At 39.2% G+C, this 11,282-nt stretch overlaps 1 long non-coding RNA gene across 1 annotated transcript; it reads left to right on the top strand.

The window, feature by feature from the left end:
- The first annotated feature begins 9,402 nt into the window (after nucleotides 1-9,402).
- LOC124711577 lies at nucleotides 9,403-10,161 on the top strand. The gene is made up of 3 exons (XR_007005487.1): nucleotides 9,403-9,469; nucleotides 9,769-9,837; nucleotides 10,141-10,161. It is a non-coding gene; the product is annotated as an uncharacterized LOC124711577 (long non-coding RNA).
- Nucleotides 10,162-11,282: the final 1,121 nt, after the last annotated feature.

Here is an 11,282-nt window from a genome sequence, read left to right as displayed (position 1 = left end):
CGGGACTTGGTTCGACTGCCCATTTTGAATCGCTGTTGCCAACGTCAACACTCCCGCGCTTTTACATCTCTAATTGTTGTGATGTGTGTCATTGTTTGCATGCAAGGGGGTTTGTTGCATGAACTAAATGTCACTAAGAACCTATTGCTGGCAATCGAGGTTAACTCCGACGCACCAAATACCCTGTTCTTCATCCTGACGCCAGAAACATTATTAAGTTGGCAGAATGGTGAGATAATTCAGCTTTTTCACTATTCTACTTACAATGAATAAATGCTATACATGAAATAACTGGCGGAAAAAAAAACCTCTAACTTAAAAAGAATTTTCGATCGCGCGGAGCCTGTAGCATAGCATTTGCTAACTCCTGCTACGTGGTTAATTTGGCACTGTGGACAAGGGACTCTTCTGTCACGGTTACCATACCCTATCGTGGAAAAGATAGGGAAGGAAATACCAAGGACAGTAGGAGACTCAGAGATTACATGGAAAATTATTTCGGTAATAGACAGAGATAATGAAGTGCTCACTGGAAGATTCAGAGTCCCAATAACTTAACTTTCAGATTTCGAATCGCCTTGGCTTTACGGTGGTGGTGTTGCAGTTGAGTATGCCGTATATGATGACCCTGAGGTGGATGTTCCTGAAACTGGGACGAAGTCAGACATGTCCAGGATTTGCCACAGCACTTCAGAATATTTCCGCTATTTTCAGTCTTTTGTGAAAGGTTTCTTGTTGTGGTATCTGGTCCTTTGTAGAAAGGAAATTGCAAGAAAGCTTTGTTGCCAGATTTATACCTATCCAAATGTCCTTTTTGAAATGCCAATCTTTCCATAACGATGTCTATCATATACTTGGATACCGAGGGTAGTTAGTGCCCCGGCTACATCTGGAAATTTTGTCTCCCTCTCCTGTCGCGGTTCGCTTTTTGATTGACGACAATGTTGTGGGCTTATCATGTTTTGGACGTGCTGACGTATAGCCCTCTGATACGTCTCCTGTTTCATTTCCTAAATAGCTTCTTTGTCTGGTTGCGGAATATTGGACAATGTATTTTCACGTCTCTGACATACGGACTTAAAAAGACAGCTGCTTCAAGTACAAGTACTTTTCATCTTCTCTGCAGTCACTCCATTCTCTTTTCGTCTCTCTCCCTCTCTCTCTCTATTTTTACGAGGCTGTGTGTACGTACATCGTTACGTAGAAGTAAATCAGGTACTCATGTTACTTCGCTTTGTATGACTGATCTTGTTTCTCACTGCCTTTTTTTGCTGTCGAACGCGTACTGTGTGAGGAAGGAATTGTGATCATGATAAATAAAACACCATGAGACTTTGGTTTTTCTTCATGTTTTAAAAGATAGGCCCCTGCCGTGAGAACTAGTAAGATTTTCAGCAAAATCGACCAACAGAGTTTTAATTAGAATTAGATTGTCATCTCTTCAAATTTTATATACGCTTTCTGTCTTTTTAAAAGCGAATCTTTTATCTTATGCAAATGAAACTCTAATTTTGAAATTAGTTTACTTGATGAAATAGAGCATGTTTTGGTTGAAGTGATTTTCCCATATTAAAGAAACATAGCCTATTTCTTCACTATCATAAAATATTTTAAAAATTGTGTCATAATGACCTAAGGTGACTACTTACGTTAGATCATTACAGGAGATAGCACAAGGGCTAAAAATGAAATCCATATTTAAAAAAATAAACATATGTTTAAAAACATGCAGTTTTAAAAAATAGAATATGTGTTTTTATTTACAGTTTTTAATATGTACTATCATCAAAAATTTCTTGATGTCTGGTACACAAAAGAGAGGATGTACACAAAATGGAGAGTCAGTTTTTGTACAGTTGTTACGTATGTACTTTATTGGTGACAACTCATCACATGTCAGATTGGATGCACAGATTTCGTTTCAGTACTTCTCCTTCAATTACTTGTAGCTGTAATCCTTCGACTCGAATTCATAAATGGCTGAGTGCTTCTCAATTTTATATATAAATATCTCCGTATCAAAATAATTACACCGAGCGAGGTGGCACAGTGGTTAGACATTGGACTCGCATTCGGGAGGACGACGGTTCAATCCCGCGTCCGGCCATCCTGATTTAGGTTTTCCGTGATTTCCCTAAATCTCTCCAGGCAAATGCCGGGATGGTTCCTTTCAAAGGGCACGGCCGATTTCCTTCCCTAATCCGATGAGACCGATGACTCGCTGTCTGGTCTCCTTCCCCAAAACAACCCAACAACAACCCAAAATAATTACGTACAGTAAGTAACAATTCGATGGACACAAGCTCGGTCTCTGCGCGTTGGATAGTAGGACATTGTCGTTGCCGACGTTGAGTTTTTACGCTTCTGGGCAAGTTGCTAGCGCTCAGCGTCGGGCTACTACCTGTCTTCTCGAAAAGAACCTGGCGAGTACTGTACATTCTAAGTTACTGGAATTACAGAAACGTTTCACGAACATATGAGATGAAGGGGAAGACGCCATGCCACGAAAGTTAAAAACGCTTTAACTTTGTGACGCCACTTTCATTCTCTTAGTAGCGATTAGCGTCAGAAGGGGCCACCACCTTGGAAACTAGCAGGACGTAATTGATGTTTTTCATGTTTATACGCATGTATCACGAAAATATGTAGTTTCAGTGATACAATGCACTAATGATCTCTCCAAAATAAGTTGTTCAGAGTACAGTATATTATGCTGCAGTGGCAGGATGTGCGACTTCAATGTGAAAAGTTTTAGCCAATGAGATTATGAACACATAATGGTTAACTTACGTGGTGAAACTACATGTGTATGTTGTATGATGCATGGATGAAATGTGCATATAAGCAAATATTATCTAAACAATGAAAGGAAGATTGTTGGTTTCCTAGCAGCACACTTCATTCTAAAAATGGTCAAAATTATTGCACTACTGGCAGGATTACGTGGTGAAAGTACATGTGTCTGTTGTATGATGCGTAGATGAAATGTGTATATAAGCAAATATTATCTAATTAATGAAAGTAAGATTTTTGGTTTCCCAGCAGCACACTTTATTCTAAAAATAATCAAAATTAATGCGCTACTGGTAGGACATTCAGGTAATCAGATTCAAGTAGACTTCACTGCTCTGTGCTCTCTAAAAACTTGCCAAGTGAATTTGAGAAAGGAAGTAACAATATTCTTGGGGGCCGTATTATTTCAGATTGAGTGTTGCCTTTAAAAATCAACAATATTGCAGTGTCTTTTAGTGCACTTGCACAGCCTGAAATTGGGTATAGAATAAATTACAAATTTCGTAGTACATGTATTTGAGGTGCAAGAGTGAAAATATTAGATTTTAAATTAGTATTTAGAGCAACTTAAACAACATCCGACATATCACACAAAAACTATGAAATTATACTTTTCAAAACAGGTTATAGGCCTGCGATCTGAAGTTTTCCCGGCGTATTTCCGATTTTAACAGTTCTCGGGTATCCGACCGGGTAGCGTTGTAATTTCTCCACAATATTTCGGCAGATGTACTTAAGGACTATATTATGGAAATGGAAGAGAATGTAGATGAAGACGAAATGGGAGATACGATACTGCGTGAAGAGTTTGACAGAGCACTGAAAGACCTGAGTCGAAACAAGGCCCCGGGAGTAGACAAAATTCCATTAGAGCTACTGACGGCCTTGGGAGAGCTGGTCCTGACAAAACTCTACCATCTGGTGAGCAAGATGTATGAGACAAGCGAAATACCCTCAGACTTCAAGAACAATATAATAATTCCAATCCCAAAGAAAGCAGGTGCTGACAGATGTGAAAATTACGGAACAATCAGTTTAATAAACCACGGATGCTAAATACTAACGCGAACTCTTTACAGACAAATGGAAAACTGGTAGAAGCCGACCTCGGGGAAGATCAGTTTGGATTCCGTAGAAATACTGGAACACGTGAGGCAATACTGACCCTACGACTTATCTTAGAAGCTAGATTAAGGAAAGGCTAACCTACGTTTCTAGCATTTGTAGACTTAGAGAAAGCTTTTGACAATATTGACTGGAATACTCTCTTTCAAATTCTGAAGGTGGCAGGGGTAAAATACAGGGAGCGAAAGACTATTTACAATTTGTATAGAAACCGGATGGCAGTTATAAGAGTCGAGGGAGATGAAAGGGAAGCAGTGGCTGGGAATGGTGTGAGACAGGGTTGTAGCATATTCCCAATGTTATTCAATCTGTATATTGAGGAAGCAGTGAAGGAAACAAAAGAAAAATTCGGAGTAGGTATTAAAATCCATGGAGAAGAAACAAAATCTTTGAGGTTCGCCGATGACATTGTAATTCTGTCAGAGACAGCAAAGGACTTGGAAGAGCAGTTGAACGGAATGGATAATGTCTTGAAAGGAGGGTATAAGATGAACATCAACAAAAGCAAAACGAGGATAATGGAATGTAGTCGAATAAAATCGGGTGATGCTGAGGGAATTAGATTAGGAAAGTAGACACTTAAAGTAGTAAAGGAGTTTTGGTATTTGGGGAGCAAAATAACTGATGATGGTCGAAGTAGAGAGGATATAAAATGTAGACTGGCAATGGCAAGGAAAACGTTTCTGAAGAAGAGAAATTTGTTAACATCGAGTATAGATTTAAGTGTCAGGAAGTCGTTTCTGAAAGTATTTGTATGGAGTGTAGCCATGTATGGAAGTGAAACATGGCCAATAACTAATTTGGACAAGAAGAGAATAGAAGCTTTCAAAATGTGGTGCTACAGACGAATGCTGAAGACTAGCTGGGTAGATCATATAACTAATGAGGAGGTATTGAATAAGATTGGGGAGAAGAGAAGTTTGTGGCACAACTTGACTAGAAGAAGGGATCGGTTGGTAGGACATGTTCCGAGGCATCAAGGGATCACCAATTTAGTATTGGAGGGCAACGTGGAGGTTAAAAATCGTAGAGGGAGACCAAGAGAGGAATACACTAAACAGATACAGAAGGATGTAGGTTGAAGTAGGTACTGGGAGATGAAGAAGCTTGCACTGGATAGAGTAGCATGGAGAGCTGCATCAAACCAGTCTCAGGACTGAAGACCTCAACAACAACACATTTCGGCAGACGTACGCGCTACCATCTTCAGGTGGTTCCTGATTAGAGGTGGGCAAAAAATAACGTAACTCATAGAAATAACCGGTTACTGAGAAGTAACGGTTACTGCGATAACCGTTCCTCTGATTCTGGCCGTTATTTCAATAACTGTTTAGTGTCAACAGTGCCTCGCGCCATCTGTTGACCGAAGATCGTACTGCGCATTTGGAAGGCATTCTATAGACCATGGGAATAACTGTGAGACTGCGCGCCATCTGTTGATAAGAACTGTGTACTATTTCGTGGGCCTTCGTTACTTTTAGTATAAACAATTAAATAAAGTTAATGTCCGAGCCGTGGCTGATAGGAGCTGCAGTACAGGCATTAACAAGTACAGTCGATACCTTGAGCCACCGCCTTACGTGTTAATTTAGCTTGGAGCGGTACTACAAGGAGAGTTACTAAGGAATTCGAGCGACTATGGAAATAACTGTCAGTGATCGGTATTCTCCTCTGACAGTTATCGTTATTGGCTCGCAGTTCTAGTTCTCTGGCAGTTATCGGGCTACCACCACAGATAACCTGGAAGTTGGTAACGGAACAACTATGTGTCTAGACGTTCCTGACTCGGTGACTTCAGTTAAAGGTCGTAGATCCCGGTGATATTTCCAGAGAGGGTAGTAACTGGAGCGAACAAATATTTTCGTACTGCTACGGGCCATCGGGGAGAGGGGATGGCAAATAACAGGAATCTATTGTCTCATTTCTCTGCAATTCTTGGTGTTCCGGAACAGGTGTCACTCTCTTTCCGGCCTTTGGTTGCGTTAGAGGGTATTGACTTTCGTTCCGCGTTCTTGTTTTTCTTTGTGTTGTTGATATTACTACCAATAGTTGCCAACATGAAGAGGTCGAGGACAAGCGAAATGTGGTCATATTTCGAAATTCTTGATCGAGAGTTTGCGAAATGTACTTTGTGCGGTAAGAAATTATCGTACAAATCGACGACGACGAATTTAAAGAAACATCCCCAGAAATCACATTTAATTGTGGATTTCTCTTCACAAAGACCTTCGGAGCTAGATTTGGGAGAGTAATGAAAAAATATATTTATTGCAATTACGGTTATTTCAGTGCATGCATAATCATTTATTTTTTTATTTTATTAATTTTTTTAAGATAAGAGCATGCTTTACAGTGTGGTGCTTTGTGCATTTTTACACGCAAGTTTTCATTTGTCGTGACTACTTAAGCTGTCGATACCACCGCACCTGTTTGCCTTGACATTTTCAAACATTAAATTATGTTGCATATGGTGCCGGAATACTTAATTATTTAATTCGAAGTTATTGTTACAGGTGTAATAACGATAGTGCTAATAAAATGCCACTGTGTGATATATGAACTGTCGTCTCGCAATTATTAGTAACTAATCGGATAGTGGATTGTATCAGTGCTCATTCCTGTGTATCATTTGTTTGTAACCCTGACGATGCCCGGGGGTGGGGGTGGGGGGGGGGGGGGGGCGGGTGGAATTAGATACTGTTTCATATTTTAAAATTTTGAAAAGGATAATTGTTTTTAATGGAGTCTTCAACTGAATTCCATAAATGTTTTAAATTTTGTGGTGAAACTTAACCCAAAAATTTGACACGTTAATAGTACATGTGACTTTCCACAGTGACAGTCATATTGAATATTTTGAAGTTCAGGGCCCTACTTATACATCAGTATTTGTTTAAAATATGATATGTCAACAACAATTAAGATATTTTTTAGGGTGGAAATACAGTACCCTCCCTTCCCCCCAATACACATTATTGAAAATGAAAATGTGTTGGTGTTGCTAGGATTAAAGAAGAAACTTGAAGCTATAGTCATTACTAAAACTGAGTCAATTGTCAACTTGTATGAAGTAAATATTCAAGCTGCAAGTACCATGTAGAATACTGTACGCAAACAATGTAATATATATCACCAAAAATATGGCATCATTTCTATTGTGCTTATGCTGATATGAAACCTATTTTTCTCTAGGTGAAACCCTTCCTGTAGAGGTGATCCTTGGCACCAGTAGTGTGGAAGAGGAGCGAGCTGCTCCAGCCCCCTCAATGCAGCAAGGTGTTCAAAGTTCTATGACATCGTACCTCTCCAAAAGGATCGGAGTGAATCAGAAAAAGAAGATAGATGGGCAACTTCTTCAGCTGTTCACTAAAGACTTCCAACCATTTTCAGTCGTTGAAGATTCGGGGTTTTGTGCGGGCCCTTAATCCTGGTTATGAGTTACCAAGCAGGAAGCATATTTCAGATGTAATGCTGCAAGCAGCATACACAGCAGCAAAGGAGAAAGTGGTAGACAAACTGTCAGCTGCGAAGACAGTTTGTTTGACCACAGATTGCTGGACATCGGCAGCAAATGAAGGTTACATGGCGGTGACAGGGCATTTTGTGTCTGAAGATTTCACCTTGCAATCGGTGTTGTTAGGATGTTCCCAATTGTCTGGTGCACATACTGCTCCGAATCTGTCGGCATCTCTAATAGGCACGACAGATAACTTCAGGCTGACAGACAAAGTTTTGCTGGTTGTGACGGATAATGCACCAAATATTAAAAATGCAGTATCCATTTTAAAGTGGAAACACTTTGGGTGCTATGCACATACACTAAATCTTATTGTGCAGAATGCACTGAAACATTTTGTGTCAATTCAGCAGAAAGTCAAAACTATTATAGCATTCTTCAAGAGAAGCTGCAAGGCAACAGAAAGACTGCTGACATACCAACAAAATAATGGGGCAGGTCATGTTAAAAAACTGGTGCAGGAGGTGCCAACAAGGTGGAACTCTACTCTGTGTATGTTGGAGCGAATAGTTGAAATTAAAGATGCAGTGAAGACTTCACTTGTACTATTCACAGTTGATTTTGAACAACTGACCGACGAGGAATGGAACATCTGCTCAGAACTCTGCTCTGTGTTGAAGCCATTTGCACAGGTTTCAACACAGCTTAGTGCTGAGTCATATCCTACTGGCAGCCAAGTAAGTTAAGCAGCTTTTTTCTTGCTAAAATGTTAGCTGTGGTATTATGGCATAATCATTTCTGAGATATTGTACTGTTTGTGTTATATTGAACTTATTCCAATTTTCAGGTTATTGTTCTGACAAGGGGATTATTATCAGTGTGTGCAGAACTTTTGAAAAGGCCATTTAACAGTGTGACAAGGACTATCATTGAAGATTTAACAAAAGGCCTGAAGGACCGTTTCCACAATGTAGAGATGAGCAAATCTATAGGAGTAGCCACTCTACTAGATCCACGCTTTAAATCTCTTGTGTTTGAAAGCCGAGTTGCAGCAGATAATGCAAAGAAACAGCTTATTGAACTAGTAGCACAAAAGATGGGTGACAGAAGACTGACAAACATAGGCCAGAGCCATGAAACTGTGTCAACTTCAACCACCACTGATCCCTTGTCAGTATGGGGTGTCTATGATGCAATTGTAAAATCAACACAGCCCCAGGGCACTCCTCAGTCAGCTGCTATTGTGGAAGTACAAAGGTACATGGACAGCCCAGTTATTAGTAGAAGTGAGGATCCACTGGCATGGTGGCGTGAAAATCAATATATTTTCCCAAATATTGCTAAAGTGGTGAGGGAAAAATTCAATATAGTGGCCATTTCTGTGCCGTGCGAAAGAATATTTTCTAAAACTGGTATCATTATAAATGAAAGGCGAACACGGCTGAAGGCGTCCAAAGTTGAAAAACTTATATTTCTAAATATGAACAGTACTAACTCCTGAATTTCCTGTTACAGGGTACGTGTTCTTTATTGTATTTAATGAGAGATTACTGGTCCCAAAATATGCTTTTCTTATCTTAGATGTTTGTTTCAGTAGTGGATTCGAGAGGCACACCAACACCAGCAGATGAGTCTCCGTTTAATACTTTGGATATTATAACAGTAAGGTAATTCTAGTTTGGGTACATTTTTGGCAGATTTGATCCCTCCCTTAAAATGGAGATATAACTGTAGGGCATAGCATATATTTGGTATGCTACATTAAAAGAGTACTAGTGGTTTTGTGTTGAAGTGTAATGTATATTCTCAGTCAGTAAGTCAGAGCACTTTATTCCAGTTATAGCTCCAGAAGTCAGTCACCAGCAGCAGATGTCACACAGTTATAAAATGAGATACTTGAAGAATAAGGTACTAGTGGTTTGGATACACATTTGGCAAATTTCACCTTTCACTTAAAATGAAGGTACAGTTACGGTCCTTAAGAGTAAACTGGCAAATGGTAACTCAAAGCTCTTTGTTCCTGTTACAGCTCCAGAAGTCAGTCACCAGCAGCAAATGTCACACAGTTATAAAATGGGAAACTTGAAGAATAAGGTACTAATGGTTTGGATACACATTTGGCAATTTTCACCTTTCACTTAAAATGAAGGTACAGTTACAGTCCTTAAGAGCAAACTGGCAAATGGTAACTCAAAGCTCTTTGTTCCTGTTACAACTCCAGAAGTCAGTCACCAGCAGCAGATGTCACACAGTTATAAAACGGGAAACTTGAAGAATAAGGTACTAGTGGTTTGGATACATGTGTGGGAAATTCAACTTCCACTTAAAATGCAGGTACATTTGAAGTGTGTAATGTAGCTTGGCAGTCAGTAACACACAGAACTTTGTTCCAGTTATAGCTCCAGAAAACCGCCACCAGCAGCAGATGTCACAGTTATAAAATGGGAAACTTGAAGAATAAGGTACTAGTGGTTCGGATACATGAGTGGGAAATTCAACTTCCACTTAAAATGCAGGTACATTTGAAGTGTGTAATGTAGTTTGGCAGTCAGTAACACACAGAACTTTGTTCCAGTTATAGCTCCAGAAAACCGCCACCAGCAGCAGATGTCACAGTTATAAAATGGGAAACTTGAAGAATAAGGTACTAGTGGTTTGGATACACATTTGGCAAATTTCACCTTTCACCTAAAATGAAGGTACAGTTACAGTCCTTAAGAGTAAACTGGCAAATGGTAACTCAAAGCTCTTTGTTCCTGTTACAGCTCCAGAAGTCAGCAGCAGCAGCAGCAGACATCACACAGCCATAATGCGAGAAGCTTGAAGAATAATGTGGTAGTGGTTTGAATACATATGACATATTTCACCTTCAGTTTAAAATTGAAGTTTGTTTATATTGGCAGGTGGTAACTCGGAGCTCTTTGTTACAGTTATGGCTCCGATAGTCTTCCAGCAGCAGCAAATGTTACACAGTCCTATAGAGGCAAACTCGAAGTATGAGGTAATAGTGTTTTGCATAGAATGGCAAACTTGACCTTTCACTTAAAATGGAGGTACATTTGCACAGAGTTTAATGTTATGACACGTGAATGGATTACCAGTGATGTATATGTAAATACTGGAATTTGTAACTTAGAACTTAATTTAAGTATCGGCTTTGAAATTTGGTCACTGGATACAACTATATTATCTTTCATGTTGATAGCAGCAATCATCAGATTGCAATCCAGTTTAGTACCTGTGAGGCATGAGATGTCAAAAATACTTGTGGGTTATTGGTAGCCTGTGTCAAGCCATGTGGCACCTCAAAGTTTGTAAGTACAGTAGCATTTTGTTTTCTGCTTTACTTAAAAATTGTTAGCTGTAGCACCCATTCTGACATTTAATTATTTTGAATTTCAAGTTTCTTAAAATAATACTGACATCAGTTTAATGTGTGTTAACACTAATCCATATATTATTGTTAATATATGCTATTTTCCTCAGATGTTAACTGAAATTGTTTTATTATAATGATAACAACACTTCAGCCTTTGTAGACTTGCAGTATAGGTTACCTGCTGAGAAATATTTACTGGAAGAAATGGTTTCTTTGAATAGGACCGAAAGGAATACCACTGAAAATGCCAAATGTGAATTGGTGAAACGTCTTGTGCTCAATACTAAATTTCATTTGCAAAACACAGAAGTTTTCCTATCTTTGTGGTGGAACACAACAAATTCTCATAATTTTGCTAGTTTGTATTCTAGAAAGGGTGCCAGAAATGGAAGAGTATAATTTTTATTAAATCGGGCATTAAATGTAAGTAGGTTGGAGTACAGAAAGGGTGCAACTGGCCTTTCCCACTGTAGCCTGATATGCTCCAACATGCATTTGTACTGATGTGCAGGTGGTTATAACACTAGT

Source organism: Schistocerca piceifrons, chromosome 8 (genome assembly GCF_021461385.2).
Source record: "Schistocerca piceifrons isolate TAMUIC-IGC-003096 chromosome 8, iqSchPice1.1, whole genome shotgun sequence".
NCBI classification, from domain to species: domain Eukaryota; kingdom Metazoa; phylum Arthropoda; class Insecta; order Orthoptera; family Acrididae; genus Schistocerca; species Schistocerca piceifrons.
Note: the sequence above shows the minus strand (reverse complement) of the source record. Positions and strands in the feature narration are given on the sequence as shown.